This window comes from Eptesicus fuscus, chromosome 9, assembly GCF_027574615.1.
Source record: "Eptesicus fuscus isolate TK198812 chromosome 9, DD_ASM_mEF_20220401, whole genome shotgun sequence".
Classification (NCBI taxonomy): Eukaryota; Metazoa; Chordata; class Mammalia; order Chiroptera; family Vespertilionidae; genus Eptesicus; species Eptesicus fuscus.
In genome coordinates, this window is record NC_072481.1 from 91,375,337 (window position 1) to 91,385,440 (window position 10,104).

Here is a 10,104-nt window from a genome sequence, read left to right on the forward strand (position 1 = left end):
TGCACCGTTTGGGGGAGGGGCGAAGGCAGCATTCCTAATTCCCCCAAGAGCTCTAGTGGATTTCACTCCCCGTATTTGACACCAGCGAAGCATGAAGCTTTGCAAAGTTAATGCACCCAAGACCACACAGCTGGTAGGTATTAGAGTCAGAATTCAAACTCAGATCTTTTTGATTCATAGGTTCATACTCTGTCTACCCTCTTTGTCTCCCAGGACAAAGGAGTAGGCTGGGGGATTTGGAGGAGGTGATTTTTGGGCTGGTCTTCAAGCTGGCATAGAAGTGTCTCAGGCAGACCCTGGAGGAGCCTCCCGGGCAGAGGGGACTGCGTGCACAAAGGCAGGGAAACTGGACGGCCCCAAGGCCTGCGGGGGCATCGATCGGCTGGATCAGGAAAGGGCTCGGCACACATTCTGAGAATAGCTGTTATCCTGAAGGCAGCGGGAGTCATAGGAACATTCATTCAGAGATGGCCAGGATTGTGTCTTAGAAAGATCCCCTGCAGATGGACCCTTGGCCAGGACCCACGGGAGACCCTGGGGATCCTTGAGAAGCAGCGCTGCCCAGGAGGGTGGAGCCCAGCTGGGCGAGCCAGGCTGAACCTACCACGGTGTCTCCCGCACTTTGTGAGGGCCCAGAACCAAAGCTGACTGTCCTTTAAAAAACTCTGCGGTCAGTCTTCCTGGCTTAGTCAGCAGGGCTTTTCTCTGGGAATAGCCGTTCCTCCTCCCTCACTGAATGTTTTACACGTTTCTAGGCCTTGTATGTGGGTCACGCGGGGTTCATTTTTGACGTGACTAAGATTTCACATGGCTCTAGAGCGTCTCCGTGCCCCAGAAGCAGCCTGCTGCCCCTGTGAACTTCAGGGACAGGCTCTCTGCATTGCACAAAGCCCAGCTTCCGCCTGCAGCCCTGAAGCGTTGGTCTCCTTGTAATCACGCCTTCCTGAATTCCCTGCATTGATGGGTGTCAGCGGTTTTATGCCAGCTTTCTTTAGAGATGAGGAAAGAGGGGTGTGCCCTGTGGCATTTCAGGCCTGCGCTCCCAGGACCTCATGAGCCATAGCGTGAACACAGCCCAGCGTCCGTACATCCCTTACTTTGTCCCTGTAGCAGGGGATCACATTTCAGGTATTTTCTAACAAGGTGTTTCAGAATATAAGTCCTGAATCAGATCCGACCAATGTCATGACAAATCGAAAATATAAAGTTGCAGCCGAAGTCTAAGTGGGGAACTAATACAGATACATTTAGAGGATAAAGTTATAGCATGGACATGGTTGGATGACGAAATAGAGAAATGAGAATCTGAATTAGAAGTCACCTTTTCAATAGCTGGGAGGGACCTGGAGAGTATTATGCTAAGTGAAATAAGCCAGTCAGAGAAAGACAAATACTGTATGATCTCATTTATATGTGGAACCTAATGAACAAAATAAGCTGATGAACAAAATAGAAACAGAGGCACGATACATGGAACAGACTGACAGCTGTCAGGGGTAGTGGGGTTGGGGGGCTGGATGAAAGGATTGAGCAAATTATATATATATAAAACACAGACACAGACAACAGTGTGGTGATAGCAGAGGAAAAGGGGGTTGACGGAGGTGGGCAAATGGGGGGGATGGGGACAGAAAGAGACTTTGCTCGGGGTGATGGGTGCTCGGTGCAGTGTGCAGATGATGTTTTGTTGAGTTGTACACTTGAAACCTGTATGGTTTTGTAAACCAATGTCACCCCAATAAATTAAGTTTAAAAATAAGAAATAAAAGAAATGTAGCTTGATTTCCAGGCTCTGCAGGAGTTTCCCATCCTTCCTGTCACTCTCCTTCCCACATCCTTACCCTCAATTATCTATCAAGAGAAACTTGGGTGACTGGTTTTAATACATAAGATGGGAATGATTGGTAAGTAGCATACCAATGGGTTGCATGCAAATAGGTACTTTTGAAGTGATTACAAAATTTAGGCTCTTAAATATTTATTTATTTATTTATTTATTTATTTATTTATTTATTTAGTTAAGTTAGTTAGTTTTTAGTCCTCACCAGAGGATATGTTTTTTATTGATTTTAGAGAAAGAGGGAAGGAGAGATAGAAAGAAAGACCAAAGGAGAAACAGTGATGTGAGAAACATGGATCAGTTGCCTACCATATGCACCCTGACCGAATAGGGATCAAACTTTCAACTTAGGTATGTGTTCTGACTAGGAATTGTATGGGCCAACACTCCAACCGAGTCATTCAACAAGGCATCTCTTAAATACTTTAAAATTTCTCTGACTTGGTCTAGTTTTTGACAGTAAAACCTAACTTAGGACAATAAAAAGTGGCACCCGGAGGCATGGCCCAATGGTTGAGCATTGACCTATGAACCAGGAGGTCACAGTTTGATTCCTGGTCAGGGCACATGCCTGGGTTGCCGTCTTAATCCCCAGTGTGGGGGTGCAGGAGGCAGCTGATCAATGATTCTCTTTCATCATTGATGTTTATCTCTCTCTCCTTTTCCCTTCCTCTCTGAAATCAATAACAATATATATATATATTTTAAAAAGTGGCATTTTTATGTACTCTCCTTTTTCATCTGACCAGGGAATATTCAATCTAGCCTGGGCCCAGTGCTCTCCAACTAGAAATTCAGGAAACTCAGATTTAACTTAAAAATATTTACACAATATTTTTATGTTTGAAGTAATAAATAATACATATACAATATGGAAAATTTGGAAAATAAAAGTAGAATGATGAAGATAAAACCACCCTTATTATAACTCACCCTTTCTGTAAAAATTTTTAGGAAAATATATGCACAATGAACTTATTGTCCTGTAATTTAAAAAAAGAAACATTTAGTGATACATTGAAAACATTTCCCCATGCAACAAACTACTCTTTGACAATATAAGCATTGATTGTATAATGGCAGTGTAACACTTTGTTTTACCATGCCTCATTTTTGTGCATTTGCTTTAAATTGTTGTAGTTACATCTGATGAACATCTGTGATGATTTCTTATTATAAGATGAAATGCCTGGAAGTGGAATTGCTGTGTTAGAGGACATGCACATGTAAAAGGCTTTCATACATGTCTCCCTCAGCAAGTTCATACGGAGGGACACTCCTGGCAGTCTTCTGTTTCTTTACATCTTTGATGACGCTGTAGACCAAATTTTGAAAATATCTGTTTCTCATTGAAACTTGGTCAAGTTGGGGTGCACTCACCTACCTTTTTTCCCTAGGTCACAGCTGCCTTCTGCTTTAAGTTCACAGGGTCACTTTCATCCCATTTTTTTTTTTTACTGTGATAAAATACACATATAAATTTACCACCATAACCACTTTTAAGTGGACAGCTCCATAGTGCTACATATATTCATAATGTTGTACAAACATCACCACCATCCATTTCCAGAACTTTTTCCTCTTCCCAAACTGACACTCTGTACCCATTAAACACTAATTCATTTCCCCATCAGCCCCTGGCAAATACCATTACTTTCTGTCTCTCTGAACTTGACTACTCTAGAAACCTTATATCTAGTATCAACTAACTCATGACTGGCTTATTTCACTGAGCATAATGTCCCCAATATTCACTCATGTGGTAGCATATGTCAAAATTTCCTTCCCTTTTTATGGCTGAATAATATTTCATTGTATGTATATATCACGCTTTGCTTATTGATCCCTCCATTGATGGACATTTTGGTTGCTTCCACCTTTTGGCTATTGTGAATACTGCTGCTCTGAACATGAGTGTACAAATATTTCTTTGAGGCCCTGTCTTCAATTCTTTGGTGTATATAATAATTCTATTTAACTTTTTTCTAGATAAACACCTCTATTACCTGAGATAAGATAGGGAAAGGAGTTATTTGCCTTTCCGGCCTTGATTTTCCTCAGAACTCCAGCTCCTTGCCCTCAAGCACATAGCCATTTGCTCGGCCACACTGGCTTGGTCTTGAAGTGATGCACGCAAGAAGACTGCTGGTTTTGGCATTCTTTTTACTTTCATCGTATTTCCTCTGAATTTTCTTTGATCATTTTTTGTTTAAAATCTCTTCCTCCTCAGGAGTCAGCGTGGCCCCCTTCTTGCAGCCCAGGGGCAGTGCCCAGTGGGACTCTTACCGCAGTTGGTCCGGTGTGCTGTCAATGAGCACAATGCAGTTCTTTACTAGGGTCTTGGTTCGGACCAGTTCGTTGTTAGAAGCATTGTAGACAATGTCAATAATCCTTGTTTTGCACGTACAACACTCTGCGTCCCAGGAGAAGCTGCCCACGTCCAGCCTCAAGGCTCAGTACTTCTTGTTGCCTCCCCACACACGGACTGTGTGTATGCGGCGGGGCCCAATCTTAGTGTTGGCAGCAGGGCATCCCAGCTCATATTTTTGCTTCTTGTGGTAGGACTTTCTCTTGCCCTCGGTCTTGTGGCGCGTGTGCCAGTTGTCCTGAGAGATACCCATTGCTCCGCCTTAAATTTTTTTAAAAATATACTTTTATTGATTTAAGAGAGGCAGAGAGAGAGAGAGGGAGAGAGAAGAGAGAGAGAGAGAGAGAGAGAGAGAGAGAGAGAGAGAGAGAGAGAGAGAGAAACATCAATGATGAGAGAGAATCATCAATTGGCTGCCTCCTGCATGCCCGACACTGGGGATCAAGCCTGCAACCTTGGCATGTGCCCCGTCTGGGAATTGAACAGTGCTCCCCTGATATCATAGATTGATGTTCACCCACTGAGCCATGCCAGCAAGGTTCTATTTTAAAATTTTTGAAGACCTGCTATATTCCACAGCAGCTACAGGATTTTACATCCCCATCAACAGTGCATAAGGATTCCAAGTTCTCCACATTCTTGCTAACACTTGTTATTTTTGTATTTTCAGTTTTTGTGGTGTGTGTGTGTGTGTGTGTGTGTGTGTGTGTGTGTTTTATGGTAGTCATCCTAATGGATATGACATAATATCTCATTGTGGTTTTAATTTGCATTTCCCTAAATATTAGTGATGAGCAACTTTTCTTGTGCTTGTTGGCCATTTGTATATCTTCTTTGGAGGAATGTCTATTCAAGTTCTTTGCCTATTTTAAAATCATGTTGTTTATTTTTTGTTGTTGAGTCAGAGTGTTATTTTTAGAGGCTCCTACAATTCCTGATTTCTGCTTCCTTACCCTCTCCCTTCCTCAGGGTCTGGCAGGCTGGCCATCCTGCCCCAGGGAGCAAAGCAGACAAGTAGGAACATGACTCATCATAAGTCACTTTTACCATTTGCATTTTGGGTCCACATAAGTATAGGCTCCATCAAACATATCAACAAGGGAACTTACAGAACAAGTAAATTAGGAAGTGGATGCTTAGATTACAAGAAGTTCTGGTCCTCGTATATAATTACTTTCAGAAAGAACAGCTACAGATCAAGCATTTAAAAATCTGCAATGGACGTGTTTTAACTTTAATCTTGTTTTATTTATTTTATTATTATTTTTAAATTTAAATTCTTTATTGTTTAAAGTATTACATATGTCTCCCTTTTCCCCCATTGACCTCTCCCCAGCCATTCCCGCCCCCCAGTACATGCCCTCACTCCCTTACTGTCTGTGTCCATGGCTTATGCTTATATGCATGCACACAAGTCCTTTGGTTGATCTCTAATCCCCGGGCCCCGCCTTCCCTCTGAGGTTTGACAGTCTGTTCGATGTTGTTATGTCTCTGGGTCCATTTTTGTTCATCAGTTTATGTTGTTCATTATATTCCACAGATGAGTGAGATCATGTGATATTTATCTTTCTCCTACTGGCTTATTTCATTTAGCATAATGCTTTCCAGGTCCATCCATGCTGTTATGGTAAGAGTTCCTTCTTTTTTACAGCAGCGTAGTATTCCATTGTGTAAAGCTTCTGCACAGCAACAGAAACTATCAACAAAACAATAAGAAAGCCCACTGCATGGGAGAACATATTTGCCAATGTTATCTCCTATAAGGGTTTAATCTCCAACATTTACAGGGAACTCATACAACTTAACAAAAGGAAGATAAATAATCCAATGAAAAAATGGGCAAAGAACCTAAATAGACACTTTTCAAAAGAGGACATGCAGAAGGCCAAGAGACATATGAAAACATGCTCAAAGTCACTAATCATCTGAGAGATGCAAATCAAAACGACAATGAGGTAGCATCTCACACCTGTCAGAATGGCTATCATCAACAAATCAACAAACAACAAGTGCTGGCGAGGATGCGGAGAAAAAGGAACCCTCATGCACTGCTGGTGGGAGTGCAAACTGGTGCAGCCACTGTGGAAAACAGTATGGAGTTTCCTCAAAAAGCTAAAAATGGAACTCCTATTTGACCCAGTGATCCCACTTCTGGGAATATATCCCAAGAAATCAGAAACACCAATCAGAAAGGGTATATGCACCCCTATGTTCATAGCAGCACAATTTACAATAGCTAAGATTTGGAAACAGTCTAAATGCTTATCAGCAGGTGAGTTGATTAAAAAACTGTGGTACATCTACACAATGGAATAATCTTGTTTTTAATCCTAGGTAGCAAGTATTAGCTATAGCAAGATAGACACCAAGGTGTGCATATTATAGTCTTGTAATCTTGAGGGCACACCAAGTAGATCCAGCCTTCGAAGCCAGACATTCTATAGGTGCTCTATAAAATTCTTTCATGTGGGAGATAACTATGACTTAGGGTTTTTTTCCAAGTTAAAATGACTGTTTCCATCTTAAAGGCATAGAATATCCATATTCTAATGTTTACAATAAAACTTTTCTTCTGGCAAAAATTATGCTTGAAAGCTATGAATACTGTCAGTAGAGATGAGTAGTTGAATCAGGGTTGGGAGACCTGTGCCCGGGTCTTGGGTCTCCCTCCCCACTTCCTCCATTTGAGGTAGGGGCTCTAATTTGTGGAAAGATTTTTCATTATAATTATACATTTTTAAGCTATAAAATATAATTATACTTTTTATAATTCTACTTAGAGTTTCTATTTCTTAAGTTTTAGTCATCTAAGTCTTTCTAGGAATTTTTTTCATTTCACTGAATCATCTAACTTGTTGGCATACATTATACTTAGTATTTCTTTATTAACATTTAAATTTTTGTAGAGTTGGTAGTGCTGTTCCTTCTTTCATTTCTAATATTAGTTATTTATGTCTTCTCTCTTTCTTTCTTGCCCAGTCTAGTGCGCACACACACACACACACACACACACACACACACACTCACAGGTGTCCCAAAAAATGTATACACACTTTGAATAATGATTCCAATGGGTTAAATCTGAAAAGAAAGAAAAATCAATTGAGCTATCAGTTATTAAGTTTATATACATTTTTGGGAGGATACTGTATATATTTTAATCCTCACATGAGGATATGGTTTTATTGATTTTTAGAGAGGGTGGAAGGGAGAGAGAGAGAAACATTGATATGAGAAACATCAATTGATTTCCTCCTATTCGCACCCTGACTGGGGATCAAACCCACAACCCAGGTATGTGCCCTGACAGGGAATTGAACCCACAAGATTTTTGTGTACAGATGACGCTCCAACTAAGAGCCAACTGGCCAGTGCCTAGCAAATATTTTTAGTGTATTATTTAAACTTTCTGTTGACTATTTTCTTTTTTAAATTGAGATATAATTCACACCATAAGATTTATCCTTTCAAAATGTACAATTTAGTGATTTTTATATATTCACAAAGTTTTGCAACCATCTCCATTTAATTCTAGGACATTCCATCCCCCTACACACACATACAAACCCTATTCTCATTAGCAGTCACTCCCTATTTCTCCTCCTCCCACCCCCTTCCAACCATTCATATGTCTATTTTCTGTCTCTATGGATTTGCCTATTCTAGGGATTTTATATTAAAGAAATCATAGAATATGTAACTTTTTGTATCTAGTTTATTTCACTTAGCATAATGCTTTTAAAGTTCATCCATTTTCTAGTACATATTAGTACTTCATTCTTTTTGTGGCGAATACTATTTTATTGTATACTTACACCACATTCTGTTTATCCATTTGTCTGTTGATGGACATTTAGGTTGTTTCTACCTTTTGGTTATTATGAATAATGCTACTATGAATACTCATGTACAAGTTTTTGTGTGGTCATGTTGTTAATTTCCTTGAATATATACCTAGGTGTAGATTTCTGGATCATATGGTAACTCTATGTTCCACTTTTTGAAGAACTACCAAACTTTTCCAATGTGGCTGAACCACGTTACTGTACATTCACACCAGCAATGCGGAAGCGGGCCTAAGCCGGCAGTGGGACATCCCTCTTGCAGTCCAGGACCCTTTGCTCCTTACCGCCTGCCTGCTCGCTGTTCCATACCAATTGGCTCGCTGCTCTTTAGCGCTGCCACAGAGGCGGGAGAGGCTTCCGCCACTGCCGCTGCACTTGCCAGCCGTGAGCCTGGCTTCTGGATGAGCCATGCACCCGCTGTGGGAGCTCACTGACCACCAGGGGGCAGCTTCTGTGTTGAGTGCCTGCCCCCTGGTGGTCAGTGTGCATCATAGTGACTGGTCGTTCTGGTCATTCTGCTGTAATGGTTGCTTAGGCTTTTATTATATAGATTATATAGATTTTTAATCATTATTGTCCCCCTTTTTCTCCCACTGACCCCTATAGCCTATCCCAGCCCCCTGCCCCAGGCCTTCACCCCCCTATTGTTTGTGTCCATGGGATACCATAGATGCATACAAGTTCTTTGGTTGATCTCTTCCCACCCATCCACCCTTGGTTATTTTATATAATTCTTTTTTTTTAAATATATTTTATTGATTTTTTACAGAGAGGAAGAGAGAAGGATAGAGAGTTAGAAACATCGATGAGAGAGGACCATCGACCAGCTGCCTCTTACACACCCCTACTGGGGATGTGCCTGCAACCAAGGTACATGCCCTTGACCGGAATCGAACCTGGGACCCTTGAGTCCACAGGCCGACGCTCTATCCACTGAGCCAAACCGGTTTCGGCTATATAATTCTTTTTATGTTACTAAATTCAGTTTGATAAAATTTTGTTAAGGAATTTTGCATTCAAATTTGTGAGAAATATTGGTATATAATTGTTTTTCCTTTGTGATGTCTTTAGGTAGTTTTAGTTTCAGGGCAATTTTGGCTTCATAAAATGAACTCAGAAAAATCCCCTCTCTTTTATTTTCTGGAAGCATATGTGAAAGATTGATGTTAATTATTTCTGAAATTTTGTGTAGACTTCAGCAGTAAACACATCTGGTCCTGGGCCTTTGTTATGGACATTTTTATTATTATTATTACTAATTCAATCTCTTTACTAGTTATGGGTTTATTCAAATTTTCTATTTTTACTTCAGTCTGTTTTGGAAGTTTGTGTCTTATTTCCCATTTCATTTATGTTATCTAATTTACTGGTGTACAATTGTTCATATTATTCTCTTAAAATTATTTTTATTTCTGTAAGTAGTAATAATGTTTTGTCATTCATTCCTGATTGTAGTAATTGAATCATTTTTATTTGTTCACCAGTATAATCAAAGACCTGTCAATTTTGTTGATTTTTTTTTCAAAGAATAAAACTTTGGTTTTATTGATTTCTCTATTGTTTCTTTTTAAAACATCCTCACCCAAGGATATGTTATTTATTTATTTATTTATTTATTTATTTATTTATTTATTTTTAATTTATTTTAGAGAGAGGAAGGATAAGAGAGGGAGAGAGAAACATTGATGTGAGAGAAACATAGATCAGTTGTCTCCTGTATACCATGAACGGGGATCAAACCTGCAACCTTTTGGTGTATGGGATGATGCTCCAACCAACTGAGCTACCCAGCCAGGGTATTGTTTTCTTTTTTATTTGTCAATTACAGTTGACATTTAATATTATTTTATATTAGTTTCAGGTGTACAGTATAGTCATTAAACATTTATATAATTTACAAAATGATCACCTGGGTAAGTCTAGCACCCACCTGGCACCATAGTTATTTCCATATTATTAACTACTAGAGGCCCAGTGCATGATTGAATCATGCACGTGTAGGGTCCCCTACACGCTTTCGCTTTCACTCACGGGGGAGCTGGGTGCCTGTC

At 40.1% G+C, this 10,104-nt stretch overlaps 1 pseudogene; it reads right to left on the reverse strand.

The window, feature by feature from the left end:
• Nucleotides 1-3,897: 3,897 nt before the first annotated feature.
• On the reverse strand, nt 3,898-4,461 carry LOC129150256 (40S ribosomal protein S8-like; annotated as a pseudogene).
• Between the last annotated feature and the right edge of the window lie 5,643 nt (nt 4,462-10,104).